We start from the raw sequence: 12971 nt of genomic DNA, 5'->3' as shown, positions 1-12971 counted from the left end.
TTAGAGAAATGCAAATCAAAACAACCCTGAGATATCATCTAACCCCAGTGAGAATGGCCCACATCACAAAATCTCAAAACTGCAGATGCTGGAGTGGATGTGGAGAGAAGGGAACCCTTTTACACTGCTGGTGGGACTGCAAACTAGTACAATCTTTCTGGAAGGAAGTATGGAGAAACCTCAAAGCACTCAAGTTAGACCTCCCATTTGATCCTGCAATCCCATTACTGGGCATCTACCCAGAAGGAAAAAAATCCTTTTGTCATAAGGACACTTGTACTAGACTGCTTATTGCAGCTCAATTTACAGTCGCCAAAATGTGGAAACAGCCTAAATGCCCACCAACCCAGGACTGGATTAACAAGCTGTGGTATATGTATACCATGGAATACTATTCAGCCATTGAAAAAAATGGAGACTTTACATCCTTCGTATTAACCTGGATGGAAGAGGAAGACATTATTCTTAGTAAAGCATCACAAGAATGGAGAAGCATGAACCCTATGTACTCAATTTTGATATGAGGACAGTTAGTGACAATTACGGTTATTGGGGGGAAGCAGAATGAGGGACGGATGGAGGGGGGTGGGGCCTTAATGTGTGTCACACTTTATGGGGGCAAGACATGATTGCAAGAGGGACTTCACCTAACAATTGCAATCAGTGTAACCTGGCTTATTGTACCCTCAATGAATCCCTAACAATAAAAAAAAAAAATGTGTAAGACATTGATCTGAGGTGCTAATGCCCATTTATTCTTAATTTGTTTTTAATGTTTTGAATACTAATTTAAATATAATTTTCTCTAGTTTTTTATGAATATAGTTGTAAATTAAAGCAAGAAAAACCACACAAAATCCCTGGAAGCAAATTGTGGTGATTGTAATGAGGAAATGTCTTAGGGACAGAGGAGAAGAAAAATTAAATTATGGAGAGAAGGTGAAAATGAGTATTAAAGTATTTTTTAAATTAGAATTTTATCATTTTGCTTTACTTTTGGGGTTATTGTGAGTATGGATAGAGACATATTAAAATATGCTATTACCCACTCAATAACAAAAACAAAAATAGCACACCTTTCTGCCCACCCTGTAGAATTCAAAATTCTGACCATTAGCATTACTCTATCTAATCTTAGAAAGAGTGTAATCTTGGGAAAGATTAACAACAGTTATTTTGTTCTCAAACTACTTTGTTGTCTATTAGGTGTCTCTAGGAGAAAGGATATTTGCTACTTAGGGTAAACATTTCTTTAGAATTTGTTCCCTGGAATATTTTAAGGCCAAGAAGTTTGATTAAAAGGAGGGAGGGACATGGAAGGTTGGATGGGATACCTAAAGCTGGGAATTGGCTGAGTTACTGACATTTGTTGGAGCCATGAAGATGAGGGATATAGGGAACAATTTTGTCGCAGTTCATTTATTCATTAATTTTTGCTCTTTTAGGAGATCTGACTATGCACAAACTCCTCCTAGAAAAAGTGCTGCATACCTCATTGCTGAATATCACTATGGTCACTGTGCAAATACTCCCCTTGGCCATCTAGTGACTATAGTGATAGTGATATTCAGAAATGAGATGTATAGCACTTTTTCTGGGGTGAGTTCACAAACTTAATTGTCAGATCTCACATGACAATAACTCTGATGGCTTTTCTAGAAAAAGAATGCCAGAGTTCCTTTGAAGGGTAAAATGAGGCACTGGCATTGGTGCATAGCTTCCCAAGTGGAGTACCTTGAAGGTGACCGTAGTGATATTCAGCAGTGAGGTATATAGCAGCACCAGGATGAGTTTGTGATCCTAATTGTCTGACCTTCTACATTTAATCTCTGTATCTTTGTTTGTAAGGTTTGCAAATCAACAAAGTATATGGTATTGATATGTGGGCAACAAATAAAAACATGGATTTCTTCAGTTTAAGAGGCTGCCTTTACAATTGAGAAGATAACATCTAGGAATAAAATGCTGGCAAGACATTGTCTTTTGGGAACATGGAGTGGTGCAGATAAACTACTGTAATGACTTCGGGAAGGAAGAAATCCTCTGGTGGATTAGGTAGAAGGGGAAGGAGTTCTGGGAAGGTCAGGACTGAATTTGCTTAAAATGTATTCCTGACAGTGTCAGGAATAAATGCTTCCATCTTATGAATGTACTGTTGCTCTTTTCTAAGATGCAGCTGTGTCACACCCCTTCTTCTTGACCAGATAACCTCTTTTGTCCTTAGAACAATTTTAACTAAAATCTCTTTTCAGATTTTATCTTTTCTGAGTGGAATTCAGTTTTAAAATAATTTGTAAGCCTCTTCATCTCTCCAATCACCGGTTGCCTTTTGTTAGACTTTCTCCCTATTGCTGTTTCTTGAAATATGGTCTCAACACAGGTGCCCAGTATTACATGGGTATGCACATGGGTATTTTTGTATAGGAGAGCATGAGGTTCCATTTCAAATAATCCATCCTGATTTTATCTTGAACTTTAATTTCCTTTTTTATAAAGAGAAGTATGGGTTTGATTTTGAGTTCTTTTTGTGTCTGAAAGTTTTATCTTAGAGTGTGCCATCTCTTAAATGTAGATTTAGCTCTTTTTTCTTCTAGATTTCAGAGTGTCTCCATGTCTTTTGAAATCTTAGAGATTTATCCTTGTAGAACCTACTCTTTATGCTTTCTGCTATCCAAAGAAACTCTGAAATCTTTAGCCAAAACAAGAAATGTAAAACTATATCTTCTAGTTACTTGTCTAGCAAGTTCCCTATCCATGACCAATCTGTCCTCCCCACCACCTTTCACTTCAAAATTAACATAAAAGTATCTTTGGTGTGGAACTGCATCAAAGGCATTTTAAAAATCAGCGTCCTACATAGTACATTGTATGTAAAGTTATGATAAAAATGAATATTACTTAAGCATGACAAGAGATAAGCATGACAAGAGAGATGTAGTTTGGAAGTTCTCAAGCTAAAGCGTCCTTTTCATTGAGAGGAGATCTTGGATAATGTCAAATAAGTCAATATTCTTTCCTGATACATCTATAAAACTTGACATATGAAGACATCTACATGCCATACTTATAATTGCAATGTAGAAAATTAAAGAGGAGTGCTGAAAAGGAAAAATATGAGCTAAGAAAGGTAGAAAGCTCTCAAACAGATAGAAAAGGGATACGTAAGTGAATAATTTATGCATATACTTTAAGTATAGGACTCAAGTTCCTAAAAGACAAAATTTACAGATATCCGGACTTCGTCTAATATCTTAATATTTACCTTCATTCTTATTTATCATTTGGCCAATTTTAGAGCCTGTAACTCTGTGTCAGTTTTTAAAAGGAATTATAATGACAATTGAAAATTCTTATTATATTGTGAATGTATTCCAAGTGAAAACACATGCATTTAGAGAAGAGTCTTTTTTTTTTTTTTTTTTTATTAATTGCGGTGCCACACTGGCGGCTACTCTTTTTTTTTTTTTTTTGGCCGGGGCTGGGTTTGAACCCACCACCTCTGGCATATGGGACCAGCGCCCTACTCCTTGAGCCACAGGCGCCACCCAGAGAAGAGTCTTTTTAACAAACATTGCTAGAACAACTGGAAATTCACATACAAAAAGATGAATTTTGACACAGACCTTATGCCAAGGTTTCAAAATAGATCACATACTTAAATGTAAAATGAAAAACTATAAAACTCCTAGAAGTCAGGCTAGGTGTGAGTGGCTCCTGCCTATAATCCCAGCATTTTGGGAGACTGAGGTGGGAGGATTGCTTAAGGCCAGGGATTCAAGATAAGCAGGGGCAACCTATATCAAAGGAAAAAAAGAAAAAATTGTTGGAAGATAACATAGGAGAAAGTCTAGATGACCTTGGCTTTGGTGATGACTTTTTAGATATGACATCAAAGACACGGTCCATGAAAGAGATAATTGATAGATTTTATTAAAATTAAACATTTCTTCTCTGTGAAGGACACTGTCAAAAGAATAAAAAGATAAACCACAGATTGGGAGAAAATATTCATATGAGACATGTCTGACAAAAGACTATTATCCAAATTATATAAAGAACTTTTATAATTCATCTAAAAGAAAACACCAATATTAAAAAATAAGCTAAAGATTTTAATAACTCACCAAAGAAGATGTACAAATGGCAAATTAGCAAGCATATGAAAAGATGCTGTATATCAGATGTCATCAAATTATACAAATTAAAGCAATAAAGACATACCACTTTACATCTATTTTTTCCTGAGTTTTATTAATTACCTTTATTCATAGGTTTTATATTTGGATATATGATACAATTTAGTGATTTTCATATAAAAGTTAGCTGAAAAGACAGGACAAAATATTTGTGATTGTGGGAAACAAATTTATTCTTCTTTTATATTTTTATTAAATCCTAGCTGTGCATAATAATGCATTTATGGGGTACAATGTCCTGGTTTTATATACAATTTGAAATACTTACAACAAACTTATAGCCTTCACCATACTTTCTTAATTACTGTGTTAAGACATTTATACTCTACACTTAGTAGATTTGACATGTACCCTTGTAAAATGCACTATAGGTATGGTTGCACAATTCCCTCCCTCCAGCCAACCTTCTTCCCTTCCCACCCCTCCCCCTCCTCTTTCCCCTTTATCTTGGGCTGTAGTTGGGTTGTAGCTTTTATATAGAAGTGTGGGTGATTATATATTAGTTTCATAGTAGAGCTGAGTACATTGGATATTTTTTCTTCCATTCTTGAGATACTTTACTAAGAAGGATATGTTCCAGCTCCATCCATTGTAAACATGAAAGAGGTAAAGTCTCCATCTTTTTTAGGGCTGTATAATATTCCACAGTGTACATTTACCACGATTTATTAATCCATTCATGGGTCAGTGGGCACTTGGGCTTCTTCCATGACTTAGCAATTATGAATTGGGCTGCAATAAACATTCTGGTACAAATATCTTTGTTGCAAAGTGATTTATGGTCTTCTGGATATACACCTAGTAGAGGAATTTCAGGATTGAATGGCAGGTCTATTTTTAGATCCCTATGTGATCTCCAAATTTCTTTCCAAACATCTATTAAAATGGCCAAAATTTAGAATAATGACAACACCAAATGCTGGCAAGTATGTGGAGCAGCAGGAACTTGCCTTCATTGCCAGTGAGATTGCACAATTATAATGCCACTTTGAAAGGTTTTGGATGTGTTTTACAAAACTACACATACTTTTATCATACAGCTCTGCAGTCACACTCATTAGTATTTACCCAAATGGATAGAAAACTTATGTCTACACAAAATCTTGCACACAGATGTTTATGGTAGCTTTACTTGCCAAAACTTGGAAGTGACTCTGATGTCCTTTAGTAGGTGAATGGATAAACTTGTACATCCAGACAATGGAATATTATTTGTTACTAAAAAGCATGGGCTAGCTTTTTAGCACCCAATAATATAAAAAGACATGAAGAAAACCGAAATGCATATTACTGAGTGAAAGAAGCCAATCTGAAAAGGCTACATATTGTATGATTCCAACTATATGACATTTTGGGAAAAGCAAAACTCTGGAGACCTTAAAAGGGATCAATGATTGAGCTGGGGATGGTAACTTGTGCTTGTAATCCCAGCAATTCAAGAGGTTGGGGTGGAAAGATTGCTTAAGGCCACAAGTTTGAGGTCGTGTGGGCAACTTAGACCCTCATCTCAATTAAAAACAAACAAAAAAAGAAAGAAAAGGAAGTATTAGCTGACTGTGGTGGTGCATGCCTATAGTCACAACTACTTGGGAGACTGAGGGAGGAAGATCTCTTGAGCCCAGGAGTTTGAGGCTGCAGTGAGCTAGAATTGCACCACTGCACGCCAGCCTGGGCAGCAGAGAGCGACCCCATCTCTAAAAAAAAAAGAAAAAAAGAAAGAAAAAAGAAAAAATAAGAAAAACTAGTTGCCAGAGGCTACCAGGGAGTAACAGATAAATAGGCAGAGCACAGAGGATTTATAGGGTGGTAAAAATACTCTATATGATACTATAATTGTGGATAACATGCCATTATATGTTTTGTCCAAAACCATGGAATACCCAATACTAAGAGTGAACCTTAGGTAAACTATGAACTTTGTGTGATGATGTGTCAATTTAAGTTGATCTACTGTGATAAACGACTCCTCTGGTGGGAAATGCTGATAATGGGGGAGGGTATGCATGTGGGGTAGTAGGGGTATATGGGCTATCTCTGCACCTTCCTTTCAATTTTGGTGTGGATTTAAAAATGCTCTAAAAATGGTCTTTAGTGGTAATTTTAAAGAAAGGAAAAATATAACCCAAACACTTGGCAACTTTTGTATAGCAGGGCCAGTACAAAGAATTAAATAGGAAGACTGAAGAATGGAGGGTAGGGTACTGAACTTGTACAGAAGGGCACTCAGTAGTTTTCTCTACTTGTTTGACCCTTTTCCATCTCACAGAATTGATGGTTCTGTCTTCACCACTTCTTTAAAAGTGCTCTTGCTATAGTGAAGAATGAACTTTCACTCTCTAAATCTAAAATGTATCTTATTCTCATTCTGTTTGCCCTTTCTGTAACCTGTGTTGATCCAGTGCAATATAGTTTAAGAGTAATATGGGCAATAGAATAATGTCAAAGTGGCAGTCACAAATTAGTATTTCTACCCACTTTTATAGAACCATAAAGCTTCTATAATTACATCAAAGTCACTCTCAGAGCATTGTTTTCTTTGTCCTCCATTGACCAGTTCTTGGCTACCTGTGGTTTTTGCCATTCCGTCACTTCCTGCTACAGCTTAGAAGCAGGCATTTATGTCACAGGTACTTGAGGAAAATATAACCACTCTTTTTGTTTGCCAAAGAGACCTCTGCTTCAGTCTACTGGTATTTCTCACCATCAAACGTCACTGACACCCTGGTACCTACTGGTGCTAATAACTGTTGTTAGTCACTTGTAGTTTTTGGTTCCTTTGTAAGTCACTAACATCAGTGTTTTTTTTTTTTTTTTTAGTGTAATTTTTTTTTAATTTTTATTAAATCATAGCTGTGTACATTAATGTAATCATGGGGCACCATGCACTGGTTTTATATACAATTTGAAATATTTTTGTCAAACTGGTTAACATAGCCTTCCTGGTATTTTCTTAGTTATTGTGTTATATTTAATAACTTAAATTTAATAACTTAATTTAATGTTTATAAATATACATTTATATTCTACATTTAGTAAATTTCACATGTACCCTTGTAAGATGCACCGTAGATGTGATCCCACCAATTACCCTCCCTCTACCCATCCTCCCCCCTCCCCTCCCTTTCCCCATATTCTTAGGTTATAATTGGGTTATACCTTGCATATAGTAGGGCTGAGTACATTGGATACTTTTTCTTTCATTCTTGAGATACTTTGCTAAGAAGAATATGTTCCAGCTCCATCCATGTAAACATGAAAGAGATAAAGTCTCCATCTTTCTTTCAGGCTGTATAATATTCCATGGTGTACATATACCACAATTTATAAATCCATTCGTGGGTCGATGGGCACTTGGGCTTCTTTCATGATTTAGCAATTATGAATTGGGCTGCAATAAACATTCTGGTACAAATATCTTTGTTATAATGTAATTTTTGGTCTTCTGGATATATACCTAGTAGAGGAATTGTAGGATTGAATGGCAGGTCTATTTTTAGATCTCTAAGTGTTCTCCAAACATCTTTCCAAAAGGAATGTATTAGTTTGCATTCCCACCAGCAGTGTAGAAGTGTTCCCTTTTCTCCACATCCATGCCAACGTCTCTGGTTTTGGGATTTTGTCATATGTCTGTAGGCCATGTGCCTGTCTCTTCAAGTCCCTTGCCCAGCCTGAGTGTAATTTTTTTTAATTAAATCATAACAGTATACATTAATGCATTTATGGGGTACAATGTGCTGATTTTATATATAATTTGGAATGCTTACATCAAACTGGTTAACATAGCACTCACCTCACTTATTGTGTTAAGACATTTATACTCAACACTTAATAGATTTGACATTTGCCCTTGCATATGAAAATTATGATGAAACTGAGCATGATATTTTTTGGGGCTGAATCTGGGAAAAATCCTGACTCATTTTTTTAATAACAGCTTTATTGAGATATAATCTACATATGATCCATTTCACTCATTTAAAATACATTGTATTCACAGAGTTGTGCAACCAACCCGTGATCAAGATTAGAACATTTCAGCATCTCCAAAAGAAACCCTATATCCATTAGCTATCACTTTCCATTTCCCCTCAACGCTGGCCCTAGGCAACCACTGATCTGCTTTTTTGTCTCTATAGATTTGCTTGTTTGAACATTTCATACAAATAGAATCACATAATATATGTTATTTTGTGACTTTTTTTCTCACTTAGAATTATGTTTTCAAGGGTCATCCATGTTGTACCTTGTATTAGTACTTCATTCCTTTTTGTTGCTGAATATTTTTCTTTATTTTATTTTATTTATTTATTTATTTTTTTTTGTAGAGACGGAGTTTCACTTTATTGCCCTCGGTAGAGTGCCATGGCATCACACAGCTCACAGCAACCTCCAACTCCTGGGCTTAAGCAATTCTCTTGCTTCAGCCTCCCGAGTAGCTGGGACTACAGGTGCCTGCCACAATGCCCGGCTATTTTTTTTTTTTTTGTTGTTGTTGTTGCAGTTTGGCTGGGGCCAGGTTCGAACCCGCCACCCTCGGTATATGGGGCCGGCGCCCTACCGACTGAGCCACAGGCGCCACCCCCTGAATATTTTTCATTATGTATTATTTATCCATTCATAATTTGATACATTTTTTTTTACTTTTTGGTTGTTATCAATAATGTTGCTATAAACATTTTTATACAAGTTTTGTGTGCATATAAATTTTTTAATTCCCTTGAGTATTTTCTTAAAAGTAGAATTGCTAGATTGTAAGGTAACTCTGTATTTAACATTTTAGGAATTACCAGATTGTTTTACAAAGTGGCTGCATAATTTTACATGCCCCGTAGTAAATTTCACTTTTTCCACATCCTAGTCTACACTTACTATTGTCTGTCAGTTTTATTACCCCTGTCTGAGTGAGTGTGAAGTAGTATCTCATTGAAGTTTGATTTGCATTTCCCTGATGGCTAGTGAAATTGAGCATCTTTTCATATGTTTCTTAGTCATTTTTATATTTTCTTTGGAGAAATGTGTATTCAGAATCTTTGTCCAATTCTCAGTTGGATTATGTCCTTTTACTATTAAGCAGTAAGAGTTTTTAATATATTCTAGATACAAGGTTCCTATCAGATATAAGGCTTGCAAATATTTTCTTGCATCTGTGTGTTGCCTCTTTCTTGATGGTGTCTTTTAAGTACAAAAGTTTTAAATATTCAATGACGTGCAATGTATCTACTTTTTCTTTTATTGCTTGTGGTTTTTGTGCTTTTGCAAATTGAACTGCAATAAACAGTCTAGTGCAAATGTCCATATGATAAAAGGATTTTTTTTCTTCTGGGTAGATGCCTAATAATGGGATTGCAGGAACAAATGGGAGGTCTAATTTGAGTTCTTTGAGGATTCTCCATACCTTCTTCCAAAAAGGTTGTATTAGTTTGCAGTCTAATCAGCAGTGCAAAAGTGTTCCCTTCTCTCCACATCCATGCCAGCACCTCTACCTTAATGCAGCCTTGAGTTAGCAACAAACCATTTGTGTTTTGTAAAGAAAACTTTGCATTTGAGATTTAGTAAGTTAATTCTTTATGCTTCCATCAAAGCTTTTGTTAATTTCAGTTGAGGCTTGGAAATGAATTTGTGTGTATGCATGTGTATATGAATGCATGTGCACTGATCTTTATGAAATACTTTCACCCTTTCATCTTTAAATTTTCCACAAGTTCTGATTCTTTAAGTTCTACTTTCTACTATACTTACAGCAGACTCTCTAAAGCAGGGGTCCTCAAACTGCGGCCCTCAGGCCACATGAGGTGGTGTGATTGTTTTTGTTCCCGTTTTGTTTTTTTACTTCAAAATAAAATATGTGCAATGTTCATAGGAATTTGTTCATAGTTTTTTTTTTTTTAAACTGTAGTCGACCCTCCAACGGTCTGAGGGACAGTGAATTGGCCCCCTGTTTAAAAAGTTTGAGGACGCCTGCAAAGGAATAGTGAGGATCCTTTTTAGAAAGATGGTGAAACTACTGAGAATATAGCATTTCTGTTTTAGAATTCAAAATCTTAATATTGAAAAAGTACTTTAAAACTCATACTGGTCAGCTATTCATCAACCAGTTGCTTGAACACTCTATATAACATCTCTGTCAAGTAATCATTTAGCTAATGTGGAATAGTTTTCATGATAGATGGTTTAGCATTTTCATGTGGCAGAAAGTTTCATCTTTAAACATATTTGAATTTTAAAATGTTTTTCTCTTATTGATGTAAATTTGTATCCCTGCAACTTAACATACTAAAAATTCTAAACCTTTTTTCCCATGAAATCTTTCAGAATTGAAAATATTTATCATGGCTTGTCCCTGTTCTGTTGATTCTTCTGATTCCAAACTAAATAGTCTTACTCCTTTTATGTGTTCTTCTTAACTTAGTTTCTAATGACCTTCCACCTGACCACTTAACCTATGACTGTATTCCTGTTTGTTAAAAATTTTCTTACATACCAAATAGTATTTAAGAACTGAACTGTGAGAGCCTGGCACCTCAGAGGCAGTCTGATAGGGCATGCTCCCATGATGTTCTTAAACTGTTTACCTTCAATTTAAAACAGGTCTCAAGGTGCCTGCTTGGAGTTTCATTAGTCTTAGCAAAATCTGCTTAATCTCTTCCTCAGATTCTATCTCTTTCAAGATGATCTGGGCTGTGAGTTTTAAATCTGGAAGAAGTAAAGAAGACTATGTCATTTATTTCTAATGCAATAAAGACTTAATTCCTTTTTTCTTCTAGTCTATGGAGAGTTTGTCAATCTTGAAAGGTGGTGAACAATTTAGTAGGTTAATTTACTTTCTAATCTTGTCATTTGATTCTTCATCAAGTAATTTGAAAATAATTGTTCTAAAGATATAAAGGAATCATAATATTAGTTATATTTTTTAAAAACATAAAGATTAGTTAGTAAAGGATTTCCTACTAAACATACATTTTATATATTTTAAAGTGGGCAGGTAACTTAAATAAGAATGCTGCATAAAGACAAAGGAAAGGTTTCACATCTGAATCTTGGCCTTTATGTTTAATTGTATAAATGATTGTGAAATGACTGGTTGGTCTCAGGCTGAAGTATTAAATATTGATTCTGAATTGCTTTGATGTAAGTTAGGGTGACCTGGCATTCTTTGGTTACTTTCATCTCCCCAGGTCAATTAGAAATTAATTGTTCAACTTAAATGAATTGTTTAAGTTAATGAGTTAAATTCCCTAAGTCAACTGTGGATATAACCCTCCACGGAGGCCAGATGGAGGCAAATTTTTCCTGCATATTTGTAAAGGGTTTATTTTAGTTTACTTTGTAAAGTTTGACAGTCCATGCATCTGATAAGAGGATGTCTTTGATGTGGTAGATATAATGCTAAGGTGGCTTTTTTAATGGTGAGTCAATTTTGAGAGATATTTTGAATTATGAAACCATCAAAATTGGTGGGAAGAGGCAAGGATTGATAATCATTACTTTAGGACAGATGTAACATTAAGTAGGGCTCCTTGGTGTTGCTACTCCATGGTTTGTTTGCTACAGTAACATGCTCTAGTTAGCATTGATTCTATGCATAGATCACACCACCAGGGCCTTTGTGATATGGGTGGAAAATTTTCCAGCACTGTAAAAAGTTGAACCGTTTTTACAAAACAGTGTTTTACAGTCTTATGCTGTCTATGCAAAGCAGAAAGTCATATTTAGTACTTATCAACCACTGATCTGGAATCCCCTTCTTAGAAGATACATAAAAAATGTGCCTATTCCCTTTTTAAAATACTATCAATATAGAACTAAAATCTTCCACAATGGAAACGATGATAGAAAAATTAGGTTTAAGTTGAAACTAAAACTTTAGTCAATAAACTCTTCCTGTTTCTCTGAGATGTGGCCATTTTGGATTTTCTAACCTAAAATAAAAGTAAATACATCTGCTACTGGTTTGTCCTAGATGGCTTTTTTTTCCTGTTCAAAAATGGCAACTTATTTTATAAATTATACATGAAAAATAAATTAAATTTAACATGTAAGGCATGAATCTAAGAAGTCCAGTTCTAGAAAAAAAATCAAAAGGTAAGGGGGAAAAAGGAAAAAAATGTAAAAGGCATAATATTTGAGGGTAATTAATTTTCAGGAATTCTTTTGTTGCTTTTTATACATGATTATCCTGCATAAAATATATTTTAATTGTAATAGGTATTCTGTCACTTTATTTTGTGAAGGTGAAACAGAGCAGCTGAAATTTTAGTTTGAGACACATAGAAATATAGAATCCGAGAGTTAAATTCTCTAGCTTTTCTTACATATGTCATTTCTGCCTTTTCTTAAACATTTCCAGAGGTGGAAATTTTCTACCATACACTGGGAGAATTGTAATTGAAAGGCATTTCTCACATTGAACTAAAAATGGCACCTTTATAACATTTACCTTTTACTCTAACTTTTGATCCTTTTAAATGATGGCTTTTTATATATTTGAAGATAACCAAATTTAAATTTTATTTTGTTTAATTTATGCATCTTTAAATTTTATTTTGCTTAAAAGGGACAAACTTATAAGCAAATTTCCTTCAGCTATAACAGTGTGATTTCTGTTTGCCATCTTCTGGTTATTGTTCTTCTTAAAATATTTTATTAATGTTGCTGCTGGACATTTGGGATACAATCATGAATAGTCAACAATTTTTCTGATGAACTAATTCTCAATCCAATTAAAATTAAAAAAATTCTAATTAATTTCGTGTAGCTCAGTGTCCATCTTAGTGA

The sequence above is a fragment of the Nycticebus coucang genome, chromosome 1, assembly GCF_027406575.1.
Source record: "Nycticebus coucang isolate mNycCou1 chromosome 1, mNycCou1.pri, whole genome shotgun sequence".
Classification (NCBI taxonomy): domain Eukaryota; kingdom Metazoa; phylum Chordata; class Mammalia; order Primates; family Lorisidae; genus Nycticebus; species Nycticebus coucang.
The sequence above is the reverse complement of the archived record's forward strand: the minus strand, read 5'-3'. Positions refer to the sequence as shown.